Source organism: Clarias gariepinus, chromosome 2 (genome assembly GCF_024256425.1).
Source record: "Clarias gariepinus isolate MV-2021 ecotype Netherlands chromosome 2, CGAR_prim_01v2, whole genome shotgun sequence".
Taxonomy (NCBI): domain Eukaryota; kingdom Metazoa; phylum Chordata; class Actinopteri; order Siluriformes; family Clariidae; genus Clarias; species Clarias gariepinus.
The window spans coordinates 52088906-52104808 of record NC_071101.1 but is presented as its reverse complement, the minus strand read 5'-3'; positions in this window follow the sequence as shown (position 1 = coordinate 52104808).

The window sequence follows — 15903 nt, the reverse complement described above, 5'->3', positions numbered from 1 at the left end:
AATATTTGGGCTGCAACTGTGGCCTGAATCACAAATTAGAGACGTTTAGTAGATATTTTAATTTAAAAATATAAAAATATATAATTCTTACTTTAGCAGCGATCTGAAATATTGATTTTTAAATGTGAAATGTATCATAGGTTATTAGACTTTAGATTGAAATAATTACAAAATCATATTCTATTATTTTTAAATAGGTATAAACTTGCTAATTACATAAATGAGGGTGATTGCAACTGTGATCCACTCTGATATAAAATATTTAGGCTGCAACTGTGGCCTAAACATTAAATTAAAGATATTTATTAGATATTTTAAACTATAAGATTTTTTACCCTATTGGCGTTCCGTAACCGACTGTGCCCCTAAGCATCGTGGGCCACCTAAATCTGGAGTATATTTTAACAAATAACTCCTAAACCACAAAAGATAGAATCGTGCCGTTTTTGGCAACGTGATCTTTGTGACACACTGAATGGAAACAATAAATAACTGAATAATACCACAAAAATATTTAATCTACCATCAGTGTGAAAAATATGCCGATTAAGAACCTGGATTGGCCTTCCATTAAGGCTTTACTTGGCTGGGGATTTTCCTGTCATCCTGATAGAATTTTCCTCAGGAGGCCATTCCAGTAGAAGGTTGTTGATCTGATTTTTGGGGTCATCCGCTGGGATGAGACGGTCTCCACTCGCTTCCCGGTGCAGCACTCTGCCCAAATGGTTCCGGAAACCTTGCGGTGTTAACAAAAGGGCCTTTGGCAGAGAGGTGAGTCATGGTCTTCTACCAGTCTTCACTGTATTTGGTATATTTAGGAGTGTTACTGTATGATGGTTTAGGCTGTATTAGGATCATTGCAGTGAATTTAAACCTAATCTTTAATTACATTGGTACCATAATTAGGACTTTATTAAAGTTCATTTCTTAAAATCATTTTCAAATAAATAAAAAATATTTTAAAGTGATTGTATGATGGTTCAGGTTGTATTAGCATAATTTTAATATATTTAAACCTTAGTTCTATAGTCTTTAATTACACCAGTATTTTAAATAGGACTTTAAAAAGGTTATTTATTAAAATTAAAAATTTAAATCAATAAATAAATAAACATGAAATATTTTTTCAATTGGCTATGGGACACGAGCCGAGGACTGATCCACCTACGGCTGGCCGCCATGGATGAGGGTGTATAGTAATGAAAGGCCGAAACACCCTGTGACTCTATGGTTTACTACTGATGACGTGTCTCACAATTTAGGATATCGTTGGGTTAAAGGGAACTTTAATCTTAGCTCATACCCTTAACCTTAAATAGAATTTAATGCGTTTCCTCTCCCTGAACCTAAACATAACCGTCAGTGTCTTCAGCTGCTTATCAAAAACTCTATGCCTAAACCTTTAACCCTAAATATAACCATCAGTTTTGAACCCTAGGCCTAAACCTTAACTCTTAGCATAACCGTCAGTTTTAACCCTAAACTCTTAGAACCCTATTAGCTTTAAATCTAATGCTTTAAGTCTCAACATTAACCTTAAATGTATTTGACCTCTGACCTTTAACTTTAGGTTTTAGGTCTGCAGGGAACCGAGTCTTCCCAACCTCTCCCCAAACCTATCCTAACCCCAAAGTTCCTTGCCTTGGACCCTGTCCCGGGACCGTTACCCTTATTGTCTTTAACCCTACCTATTTTCCATAACCCTTACCTTACTCGGTGCCCATGTTTGACCTGAAAGTCACAGGCATTTACACTAACATAGGTTATTACACGGTCGTTAGCCTTCGTCGTACAATGGCCTAACTTTAACTAGAAATGACCCCGAATCTCAACCCCCAGGCCCTGATTTAAATCTTAACCCTTAAGCGGGTATCTCGGCTCATGGAGGGTCTTTACAACAATTTAGCTAAAAGCAAAGTCTTTAGCTCTTAAAATTTAAACAGGCGACACCGGTCGACCGTCATAGTGGAGGAGGCTGAAAATGAGGCCTGAGTGGCTGGCCCGTGCACAACGCTGGTTCCGGGTTCTTCCCGGGGCAGCGGATTATTTTACCCTAACCTAACCCAGCCAGTGCCGCCCTCGGTCACCTTGTTGGAAGCTATCTCCATGTCCTAGTGGGTAGAGGTTAAAACATTATCTTAATTGTTAACCTCACTATATAAAAGATAATACCATTTTAATATAGATACCCACCTAGGCACCCTATTAGCTGGGGACAACAGTTCTGCTGCTTATCCACAAGCACATGCTGTGATGATTGGACTGAGAGACACGGGTGATCCGTTGTTTAGGGCGGCCGAACAAACGGGCTCGAATGCGTCGGCAGGGGAGATAGGACGGGACGTTAGACCTCGGGCGTAAGCGCATACGGCGTCAAGGTTCAGTTGGCGTGCTCCGGAGCATGATTTGGGATTAGCCCGAATCTAGTGTAGGGGTCCGTGCCACCCTCGGAAGGAACGGGTAGGCCGATCACGACCCGCGATCTCATGCCATCCTCGGAGGTCCAGTCCACCCCGAGCCGATAGGCGATCTCTTAGCTTAGGCTCTGGTTGCGTGCCTCAGCCTGTCGCCCAATGCTGTCCTGGGGCATCCTTAATTGATCCCCGTCGGCCCTCCGGGACCCCTAAATAGGCGCCTGCAGGTCCAATCTGTCCCACTCAGAGCGTTAAAGCTCAGGCATGAGTGATTTAACATGCGTCGTAGGTTATTAGGCCTGTGTATAATCTTAATACTTGATGTTATTTATTTATTAAATAGGCTAAACATCGCTGAGTAGGGAAACAGAGGTGATTGCAACTGTATTCACTCTGATATAAAATATTTGGGCTGCAACTGTGGCCTGAATCACAAATTAGAGACGTTTAGTAGATATTTTAATTTAAAAATATAAAAATATATAATTCTTACTTTAGCAGCGATCTGAAATATTGATTTTTAAATGTGAAATGTATCATAGGTTATTAGACTTTAGATTGAAATAATTACAAAATCATATTCTATTATTTTTAAATAGGTATAAACTTGCTAATTACATAAATGAGGGTGATTGCAACTGTGATCCACTCTGATATAAAATATTTAGGCTGCAACTGTGGCCTAAACATTAAATTAAAGATATTTATTAGATATTTTAAACTATAAGATTTTTTACCCTATTGGCGTTCCGTAACCGACTGTGCCCCTAAGCATCGTGGGCCACCTAAATCTGGAGTATATTTTAACAAATAACTCCTAAACCACAAAAGATAGAATCGTGCCGTTTTTGGCAACGTGATCTTTGTGACACACTGAATGGAAACAATAAATAACTGAATAATACCACAAAAATATTTAATCTACCATCAGTGTGAAAAATATGCCGATTAAGAACCTGGATTGGCCTTCCATTAAGGCTTTACTTGGCTGGGGATTTTCCTGTCATCCTGATAGAATTTTCCTCAGGAGGCCATTCCAGTAGAAGGTTGTTGATCTGATTTTTGGGGTCATCCGCTGGGATGAGACGGTCTCCACTCGCTTCCCGGTGCAGCACTCTGCCCAAATGGTTCCGGAAACCTTGCGGTGTTAACAAAAGGGCCTTTGGCAGAGAGGTGAGTCATGGTCTTCTACCAGTCTTCACTGTATTTGGTATATTTAGGAGTGTTACTGTATGATGGTTTAGGCTGTATTAGGATCATTGCAGTGAATTTAAACCTAATCTTTAATTACATTGGTACCATAATTAGGACTTTATTAAAGTTCATTTCTTAAAATCATTTTCAAATAAATAAAAAATATTTTAAAGTGATTGTATGATGGTTCAGGTTGTATTAGCATAATTTTAATATATTTAAACCTTAGTTCTATAGTCTTTAATTACACCAGTATTTTAAATAGGACTTTAAAAAGGTTATTTATTAAAATTAAAAATTTAAATCAATAAATAAATAAACATGAAATATTTTTTCAATTGGCTATGGGACACGAGCCGAGGACTGATCCACCTACGGCTGGCCGCCATGGATGAGGGTGTATAGTAATGAAAGGCCGAAACACCCTGTGACTCTATGGTTTACTACTGATGACGTGTCTCACAATTTAGGATATCGTTGGGTTAAAGGGAACTTTAATCTTAGCTCATACCCTTAACCTTAAATAGAATTTAATGCGTTTCCTCTCCCTGAACCTAAACATAACCGTCAGTGTCTTCAGCTGCTTATCAAAAACTCTATGCCTAAACCTTTAACCCTAAATATAACCATCAGTTTTGAACCCTAGGCCTAAACCTTAACTCTTAGCATAACCGTCAGTTTTAACCCTAAACTCTTAGAACCCTATTAGCTTTAAATCTAATGCTTTAAGTCTCAACATTAACCTTAAATGTATTTGACCTCTGACCTTTAACTTTAGGTTTTAGGTCTGCAGGGAACCGAGTCTTCCCAACCTCTCCCCAAACCTATCCTAACCCCAAAGTTCCTTGCCTTGGACCCTGTCCCGGGACCGTTACCCTTATTGTCTTTAACCCTACCTATTTTCCATAACCCTTACCTTACTCGGTGCCCATGTTTGACCTGAAAGTCACAGGCATTTACACTAACATAGGTTATTACACGGTCGTTAGCCTTCGTCGTACAATGGCCTAACTTTAACTAGAAATGACCCCGAATCTCAACCCCCAGGCCCTGATTTAAATCTTAACCCTTAAGCGGGTATCTCGGCTCATGGAGGGTCTTTACAACAATTTAGCTAAAAGCAAAGTCTTTAGCTCTTAAAATTTAAACAGGCGACACCGGTCGACCGTCATAGTGGAGGAGGCTGAAAATGAGGCCTGAGTGGCTGGCCCGTGCACAACGCTGGTTCCGGGTTCTTCCCGGGGCAGCGGATTATTTTACCCTAACCTAACCCAGCCAGTGCCGCCCTCGGTCACCTTGTTGGAAGCTATCTCCATGTCCTAGTGGGTAGAGGTTAAAACATTATCTTAATTGTTAACCTCACTATATAAAAGATAATACCATTTTAATATAGATACCCACCTAGGCACCCTATTAGCTGGGGACAACAGTTCTGCTGCTTATCCACAAGCACATGCTGTGATGATTGGACTGAGAGACACGGGTGATCCGTTGTTTAGGGCGGCCGAACAAACGGGCTCGAATGCGTCGGCAGGGGAGATAGGACGGGACGTTAGACCTCGGGCGTAAGCGCATACGGCGTCAAGGTTCAGTTGGCGTGCTCCGGAGCATGATTTGGGATTAGCCCGAATCTAGTGTAGGGGTCCGTGCCACCCTCGGAAGGAACGGGTAGGCCGATCACGACCCGCGATCTCATGCCATCCTCGGAGGTCCAGTCCACCCCGAGCCGATAGGCGATCTCTTAGCTTAGGCTCTGGTTGCGTGCCTCAGCCTGTCGCCCAATGCTGTCCTGGGGCATCCTTAATTGATCCCCGTCGGCCCTCCGGGACCCCTAAATAGGCGCCTGCAGGTCCAATCTGTCCCACTCAGAGCGTTAAAGCTCAGGCATGAGTGATTTAACATGCGTCGTAGGTTATTAGGCCTGTGTATAATCTTAATACTTGATGTTATTTATTTATTAAATAGGCTAAACATCGCTGAGTAGGGAAACAGAGGTGATTGCAACTGTATTCACTCTGATATAAAATATTTGGGCTGCAACTGTGGCCTGAATCACAAATTAGAGACGTTTAGTAGATATTTTAATTTAAAAATATAAAAATATATAATTCTTACTTTAGCAGCGATCTGAAATATTGATTTTTAAATGTGAAATGTATCATAGGTTATTAGACTTTAGATTGAAATAATTACAAAATCATATTCTATTATTTTTAAATAGGTATAAACTTGCTAATTACATAAATGAGGGTGATTGCAACTGTGATCCACTCTGATATAAAATATTTAGGCTGCAACTGTGGCCTAAACATTAAATTAAAGATATTTATTAGATATTTTAAACTATAAGATTTTTTACCCTATTGGCGTTCCGTAACCGACTGTGCCCCTAAGCATCGTGGGCCACCTAAATCTGGAGTATATTTTAACAAATAACTCCTAAACCACAAAAGATAGAATCGTGCCGTTTTTGGCAACGTGATCTTTGTGACACACTGAATGGAAACAATAAATAACTGAATAATACCACAAAAATATTTAATCTACCATCAGTGTGAAAAATATGCCGATTAAGAACCTGGATTGGCCTTCCATTAAGGCTTTACTTGGCTGGGGATTTTCCTGTCATCCTGATAGAATTTTCCTCAGGAGGCCATTCCAGTAGAAGGTTGTTGATCTGATTTTTGGGGTCATCCGCTGGGATGAGACGGTCTCCACTCGCTTCCCGGTGCAGCACTCTGCCCAAATGGTTCCGGAAACCTTGCGGTGTTAACAAAAGGGCCTTTGGCAGAGAGGTGAGTCATGGTCTTCTACCAGTCTTCACTGTATTTGGTATATTTAGGAGTGTTACTGTATGATGGTTTAGGCTGTATTAGGATCATTGCAGTGAATTTAAACCTAATCTTTAATTACATTGGTACCATAATTAGGACTTTATTAAAGTTCATTTCTTAAAATCATTTTCAAATAAATAAAAAATATTTTAAAGTGATTGTATGATGGTTCAGGTTGTATTAGCATAATTTTAATATATTTAAACCTTAGTTCTATAGTCTTTAATTACACCAGTATTTTAAATAGGACTTTAAAAAGGTTATTTATTAAAATTAAAAATTTAAATCAATAAATAAATAAACATGAAATATTTTTTCAATTGGCTATGGGACACGAGCCGAGGACTGATCCACCTACGGCTGGCCGCCATGGATGAGGGTGTATAGTAATGAAAGGCCGAAACACCCTGTGACTCTATGGTTTACTACTGATGACGTGTCTCACAATTTAGGATATCGTTGGGTTAAAGGGAACTTTAATCTTAGCTCATACCCTTAACCTTAAATAGAATTTAATGCGTTTCCTCTCCCTGAACCTAAACATAACCGTCAGTGTCTTCAGCTGCTTATCAAAAACTCTATGCCTAAACCTTTAACCCTAAATATAACCATCAGTTTTGAACCCTAGGCCTAAACCTTAACTCTTAGCATAACCGTCAGTTTTAACCCTAAACTCTTAGAACCCTATTAGCTTTAAATCTAATGCTTTAAGTCTCAACATTAACCTTAAATGTATTTGACCTCTGACCTTTAACTTTAGGTTTTAGGTCTGCAGGGAACCGAGTCTTCCCAACCTCTCCCCAAACCTATCCTAACCCCAAAGTTCCTTGCCTTGGACCCTGTCCCGGGACCGTTACCCTTATTGTCTTTAACCCTACCTATTTTCCATAACCCTTACCTTACTCGGTGCCCATGTTTGACCTGAAAGTCACAGGCATTTACACTAACATAGGTTATTACACGGTCGTTAGCCTTCGTCGCACAATGGCCTAACTTTAACTAGAAATGACCCCGAATCTCAACCCCCAGGCCCTGATTTAAATCTTAACCCTTAAGCGGGTATCTCGGCTCATGGAGGGTCTTTACAACAATTTAGCTAAAAGCAAAGTCTTTAGCTCTTAAAATTTAAACAGGCGACACCGGTCGACCGTCATAGTGGAGGAGGCTGAAAATGAGGCCTGAGTGGCTGGCCCGTGCACAACGCTGGTTCCGGGTTCTTCCCGGGGCAGCGGATTATTTTACCCTAACCTAACCCAGCCAGTGCCGCCCTCGGTCACCTTGTTGGAAGCTATCTCCATGTCCTAGTGGGTAGAGGTTAAAACATTATCTTAATTGTTAACCTCACTATATAAAAGATAATACCATTTTAATATAGATACCCACCTAGGCACCCTATTAGCTGGGGACAACAGTTCTGCTGCTTATCCACAAGCACATGCTGTGATGATTGGACTGAGAGACACGGGTGATCCGTTGTTTAGGGCGGCCGAACAAACGGGCTCGAATGCGTCGGCAGGGGAGATAGGACGGGACGTTAGACCTCGGGCGTAAGCGCATACGGCGTCAAGGTTCAGTTGGCGTGCTCCGGAGCATGATTTGGGATTAGCCCGAATCTAGTGTAGGGGTCCGTGCCACCCTCGGAAGGAACGGGTAGGCCGATCACGACCCGCGATCTCATGCCATCCTCGGAGGTCCAGTCCACCCCGAGCCGATAGGCGATCTCTTAGCTTAGGCTCTGGTTGCGTGCCTCAGCCTGTCGCCCAATGCTGTCCTGGGGCATCCTTAATTGATCCCCGTCGGCCCTCCGGGACCCCTAAATAGGCGCCTGCAGGTCCAATCTGTCCCACTCAGAGCGTTAAAGCTCAGGCATGAGTGATTTAACATGCGTCGTAGGTTATTAGGCCTGTGTATAATCTTAATACTTGATGTTATTTATTTATTAAATAGGCTAAACATCGCTGAGTAGGGAAACAGAGGTGATTGCAACTGTATTCACTCTGATATAAAATATTTGGGCTGCAACTGTGGCCTGAATCACAAATTAGAGACGTTTAGTAGATATTTTAATTTAAAAATATAAAAATATATAATTCTTACTTTAGCAGCGATCTGAAATATTGATTTTTAAATGTGAAATGTATCATAGGTTATTAGACTTTAGATTGAAATAATTACAAAATCATATTCTATTATTTTTAAATAGGTATAAACTTGCTAATTACATAAATGAGGGTGATTGCAACTGTGATCCACTCTGATATAAAATATTTAGGCTGCAACTGTGGCCTAAACATTAAATTAAAGATATTTATTAGATATTTTAAACTATAAGATTTTTTACCCTATTGGCGTTCCGTAACCGACTGTGCCCCTAAGCATCGTGGGCCACCTAAATCTGGAGTATATTTTAACAAATAACTCCTAAACCACAAAAGATAGAATCGTGCCGTTTTTGGCAACGTGATCTTTGTGACACACTGAATGGAAACAATAAATAACTGAATAATACCACAAAAATATTTAATCTACCATCAGTGTGAAAAATATGCCGATTAAGAACCTGGATTGGCCTTCCATTAAGGCTTTACTTGGCTGGGGATTTTCCTGTCATCCTGATAGAATTTTCCTCAGGAGGCCATTCCAGTAGAAGGTTGTTGATCTGATTTTTGGGGTCATCCGCTGGGATGAGACGGTCTCCACTCGCTTCCCGGTGCAGCACTCTGCCCAAATGGTTCCGGAAACCTTGCGGTGTTAACAAAAGGGCCTTTGGCAGAGAGGTGAGTCATGGTCTTCTACCAGTCTTCACTGTATTTGGTATATTTAGGAGTGTTACTGTATGATGGTTTAGGCTGTATTAGGATCATTGCAGTGAATTTAAACCTAATCTTTAATTACATTGGTACCATAATTAGGACTTTATTAAAGTTCATTTCTTAAAATCATTTTCAAATAAATAAAAAATATTTTAAAGTGATTGTATGATGGTTCAGGTTGTATTAGCATAATTTTAATATATTTAAACCTTAGTTCTATAGTCTTTAATTACACCAGTATTTTAAATAGGACTTTAAAAAGGTTATTTATTAAAATTAAAAATTTAAATCAATAAATAAATAAACATGAAATATTTTTTCAATTGGCTATGGGACACGAGCCGAGGACTGATCCACCTACGGCTGGCCGCCATGGATGAGGGTGTATAGTAATGAAAGGCCGAAACACCCTGTGACTCTATGGTTTACTACTGATGACGTGTCTCACAATTTAGGATATCGTTGGGTTAAAGGGAACTTTAATCTTAGCTCATACCCTTAACCTTAAATAGAATTTAATGCGTTTCCTCTCCCTGAACCTAAACATAACCGTCAGTGTCTTCAGCTGCTTATCAAAAACTCTATGCCTAAACCTTTAACCCTAAATATAACCATCAGTTTTGAACCCTAGGCCTAAACCTTAACTCTTAGCATAACCGTCAGTTTTAACCCTAAACTCTTAGAACCCTATTAGCTTTAAATCTAATGCTTTAAGTCTCAACATTAACCTTAAATGTATTTGACCTCTGACCTTTAACTTTAGGTTTTAGGTCTGCAGGGAACCGAGTCTTCCCAACCTCTCCCCAAACCTATCCTAACCCCAAAGTTCCTTGCCTTGGACCCTGTCCCGGGACCGTTACCCTTATTGTCTTTAACCCTACCTATTTTCCATAACCCTTACCTTACTCGGTGCCCATGTTTGACCTGAAAGTCACAGGCATTTACACTAACATAGGTTATTACACGGTCGTTAGCCTTCGTCGTACAATGGCCTAACTTTAACTAGAAATGACCCCGAATCTCAACCCCCAGGCCCTGATTTAAATCTTAACCCTTAAGCGGGTATCTCGGCTCATGGAGGGTCTTTACAACAATTTAGCTAAAAGCAAAGTCTTTAGCTCTTAAAATTTAAACAGGCGACACCGGTCGACCGTCATAGTGGAGGAGGCTGAAAATGAGGCCTGAGTGGCTGGCCCGTGCACAACGCTGGTTCCGGGTTCTTCCCGGGGCAGCGGATTATTTTACCCTAACCTAACCCAGCCAGTGCCGCCCTCGGTCACCTTGTTGGAAGCTATCTCCATGTCCTAGTGGGTAGAGGTTAAAACATTATCTTAATTGTTAACCTCACTATATAAAAGATAATACCATTTTAATATAGATACCCACCTAGGCACCCTATTAGCTGGGGACAACAGTTCTGCTGCTTATCCACAAGCACATGCTGTGATGATTGGACTGAGAGACACGGGTGATCCGTTGTTTAGGGCGGCCGAACAAACGGGCTCGAATGCGTCGGCAGGGGAGATAGGACGGGACGTTAGACCTCGGGCGTAAGCGCATACGGCGTCAAGGTTCAGTTGGCGTGCTCCGGAGCATGATTTGGGATTAGCCCGAATCTAGTGTAGGGGTCCGTGCCACCCTCGGAAGGAACGGGTAGGCCGATCACGACCCGCGATCTCATGCCATCCTCGGAGGTCCAGTCCACCCCGAGCCGATAGGCGATCTCTTAGCTTAGGCTCTGGTTGCGTGCCTCAGCCTGTCGCCCAATGCTGTCCTGGGGCATCCTTAATTGATCCCCGTCGGCCCTCCGGGACCCCTAAATAGGCGCCTGCAGGTCCAATCTGTCCCACTCAGAGCGTTAAAGCTCAGGCATGAGTGATTTAACATGCGTCGTAGGTTATTAGGCCTGTGTATAATCTTAATACTTGATGTTATTTATTTATTAAATAGGCTAAACATCGCTGAGTAGGGAAACAGAGGTGATTGCAACTGTATTCACTCTGATATAAAATATTTGGGCTGCAACTGTGGCCTGAATCACAAATTAGAGACGTTTAGTAGATATTTTAATTTAAAAATATAAAAATATATAATTCTTACTTTAGCAGCGATCTGAAATATTGATTTTTAAATGTGAAATGTATCATAGGTTATTAGACTTTAGATTGAAATAATTACAAAATCATATTCTATTATTTTTAAATAGGTATAAACTTGCTAATTACATAAATGAGGGTGATTGCAACTGTGATCCACTCTGATATAAAATATTTAGGCTGCAACTGTGGCCTAAACATTAAATTAAAGATATTTATTAGATATTTTAAACTATAAGATTTTTTACCCTATTGGCGTTCCGTAACCGACTGTGCCCCTAAGCATCGTGGGCCACCTAAATCTGGAGTATATTTTAACAAATAACTCCTAAACCACAAAAGATAGAATCGTGCCGTTTTTGGCAACGTGATCTTTGTGACACACTGAATGGAAACAATAAATAACTGAATAATACCACAAAAATATTTAATCTACCATCAGTGTGAAAAATATGCCGATTAAGAACCTGGATTGGCCTTCCATTAAGGCTTTACTTGGCTGGGGATTTTCCTGTCATCCTGATAGAATTTTCCTCAGGAGGCCATTCCAGTAGAAGGTTGTTGATCTGATTTTTGGGGTCATCCGCTGGGATGAGACGGTCTCCACTCGCTTCCCGGTGCAGCACTCTGCCCAAATGGTTCCGGAAACCTTGCGGTGTTAACAAAAGGGCCTTTGGCAGAGAGGTGAGTCATGGTCTTCTACCAGTCTTCACTGTATTTGGTATATTTAGGAGTGTTACTGTATGATGGTTTAGGCTGTATTAGGATCATTGCAGTGAATTTAAACCTAATCTTTAATTACATTGGTACCATAATTAGGACTTTATTAAAGTTCATTTCTTAAAATCATTTTCAAATAAATAAAAAATATTTTAAAGTGATTGTATGATGGTTCAGGTTGTATTAGCATAATTTTAATATATTTAAACCTTAGTTCTATAGTCTTTAATTACACCAGTATTTTAAATAGGACTTTAAAAAGGTTATTTATTAAAATTAAAAATTTAAATCAATAAATAAATAAACATGAAATATTTTTTCAATTGGCTATGGGACACGAGCCGAGGACTGATCCACCTACGGCTGGCCGCCATGGATGAGGGTGTATAGTAATGAAAGGCCGAAACACCCTGTGACTCTATGGTTTACTACTGATGACGTGTCTCACAATTTAGGATATCGTTGGGTTAAAGGGAACTTTAATCTTAGCTCATACCCTTAACCTTAAATAGAATTTAATGCGTTTCCTCTCCCTGAACCTAAACATAACCGTCAGTGTCTTCAGCTGCTTATCAAAAACTCTATGCCTAAACCTTTAACCCTAAATATAACCATCAGTTTTGAACCCTAGGCCTAAACCTTAACTCTTAGCATAACCGTCAGTTTTAACCCTAAACTCTTAGAACCCTATTAGCTTTAAATCTAATGCTTTAAGTCTCAACATTAACCTTAAATGTATTTGACCTCTGACCTTTAACTTTAGGTTTTAGGTCTGCAGGGAACCGAGTCTTCCCAACCTCTCCCCAAACCTATCCTAACCCCAAAGTTCCTTGCCTTGGACCCTGTCCCGGGACCGTTACCCTTATTGTCTTTAACCCTACCTATTTTCCATAACCCTTACCTTACTCGGTGCCCATGTTTGACCTGAAAGTCACAGGCATTTACACTAACATAGGTTATTACACGGTCGTTAGCCTTCGTCGTACAATGGCCTAACTTTAACTAGAAATGACCCCGAATCTCAACCCCCAGGCCCTGATTTAAATCTTAACCCTTAAGCGGGTATCTCGGCTCATGGAGGGTCTTTACAACAATTTAGCTAAAAGCAAAGTCTTTAGCTCTTAAAATTTAAACAGGCGACACCGGTCGACCGTCATAGTGGAGGAGGCTGAAAATGAGGCCTGAGTGGCTGGCCCGTGCACAACGCTGGTTCCGGGTTCTTCCCGGGGCAGCGGATTATTTTACCCTAACCTAACCCAGCCAGTGCCGCCCTCGGTCACCTTGTTGGAAGCTATCTCCATGTCCTAGTGGGTAGAGGTTAAAACATTATCTTAATTGTTAACCTCACTATATAAAAGATAATACCATTTTAATATAGATACCCACCTAGGCACCCTATTAGCTGGGGACAACAGTTCTGCTGCTTATCCACAAGCACATGCTGTGATGATTGGACTGAGAGACACGGGTGATCCGTTGTTTAGGGCGGCCGAACAAACGGGCTCGAATGCGTCGGCAGGGGAGATAGGACGGGACGTTAGACCTCGGGCGTAAGCGCATACGGCGTCAAGGTTCAGTTGGCGTGCTCCGGAGCATGATTTGGGATTAGCCCGAATCTAGTGTAGGGGTCCGTGCCACCCTCGGAAGGAACGGGTAGGCCGATCACGACCCGCGATCTCATGCCATCCTCGGAGGTCCAGTCCACCCCGAGCCGATAGGCGATCTCTTAGCTTAGGCTCTGGTTGCGTGCCTCAGCCTGTCGCCCAATGCTGTCCTGGGGCATCCTTAATTGATCCCCGTCGGCCCTCCGGGACCCCTAAATAGGCGCCTGCAGGTCCAATCTGTCCCACTCAGAGCGTTAAAGCTCAGGCATGAGTGATTTAACATGCGTCGTAGGTTATTAGGCCTGTGTATAATCTTAATACTTGATGTTATTTATTTATTAAATAGGCTAAACATCGCTGAGTAGGGAAACAGAGGTGATTGCAACTGTATTCACTCTGATATAAAATATTTGGGCTGCAACTGTGGCCTGAATCACAAATTAGAGACGTTTAGTAGATATTTTAATTTAAAAATATAAAAATATATAATTCTTACTTTAGCAGCGATCTGAAATATTGATTTTTAAATGTGAAATGTATCATAGGTTATTAGACTTTAGATTGAAATAATTACAAAATCATATTCTATTATTTTTAAATAGGTATAAACTTGCTAATTACATAAATGAGGGTGATTGCAACTGTGATCCACTCTGATATAAAATATTTAGGCTGCAACTGTGGCCTAAACATTAAATTAAAGATATTTATTAGATATTTTAAACTATAAGATTTTTTACCCTATTGGCGTTCCGTAACCGACTGTGCCCCTAAGCATCGTGGGCCACCTAAATCTGGAGTATATTTTAACAAATAACTCCTAAACCACAAAAGATAGAATCGTGCCGTTTTTGGCAACGTGATCTTTGTGACACACTGAATGGAAACAATAAATAACTGAATAATACCACAAAAATATTTAATCTACCATCAGTGTGAAAAATATGCCGATTAAGAACCTGGATTGGCCTTCCATTAAGGCTTTACTTGGCTGGGGATTTTCCTGTCATCCTGATAGAATTTTCCTCAGGAGGCCATTCCAGTAGAAGGTTGTTGATCTGATTTTTGGGGTCATCCGCTGGGATGAGACGGTCTCCACTCGCTTCCCGGTGCAGCACTCTGCCCAAATGGTTCCGGAAACCTTGCGGTGTTAACAAAAGGGCCTTTGGCAGAGAGGTGAGTCATGGTCTTCTACCAGTCTTCACTGTATTTGGTATATTTAGGAGTGTTACTGTATGATGGTTTAGGCTGTATTAGGATCATTGCAGTGAATTTAAACCTAATCTTTAATTACATTGGTACCATAATTAGGACTTTATTAAAGTTCATTTCTTAAAATCATTTTCAAATAAATAAAAAATATTTTAAAGTGATTGTATGATGGTTCAGGTTGTATTAGCATAATTTTAATATATTTAAACCTTAGTTCTATAGTCTTTAATTACACCAGTATTTTAAATAGGACTTTAAAAAGGTTATTTATTAAAATTAAAAATTTAAATCAATAAATAAATAAACATGAAATATTTTTTCAATTGGCTATGGGACACGAGCCGAGGACTGATCCACCTACGGCTGGCCGCCATGGATGAGGGTGTATAGTAATGAAAGGCCGAAACACCCTGTGACTCTATGGTTTACTACTGATGACGTGTCTCACAATTTAGGATATCGTTGGGTTAAAGGGAACTTTAATCTTAGCTCATACCCTTAACCTTAAATAGAATTTAATGCGTTTCCTCTCCCTGAACCTAAACATAACCGTCAGTGTCTTCAGCTGCTTATCAAAAACTCTATGCCTAAACCTTTAACCCTAAATATAACCATCAGTTTTGAACCCTAGGCCTAAACCTTAACTCTTAGCATAACCGTCAGTTTTAACCCTAAACTCTTAGAACCCTATTAGCTTTAAATCTAATGCTTTAAGTCTCAACATTAACCTTAAATGTATTTGACCTCTGACCTTTAACTTTAGGTTTTAGGTCTGCAGGGAACCGAGTCTTCCCAACCTCTCCCCAAACCTATCCTAACCCCAAAGTTCCTTGCCTTGGACCCTGTCCCGGGACCGTTACCCTTATTGTCTTTAACCCTACCTATTTTCCATAACCCTTACCTTACTCGGTGCCCATGTTTGACCTGAAAGTCACAGGCATTTACACTAACATAGGTTATTACACGGTCGTTAGCCTTCGTCGTACAATGGCCTAACTTTAACTAGAAATGACCCC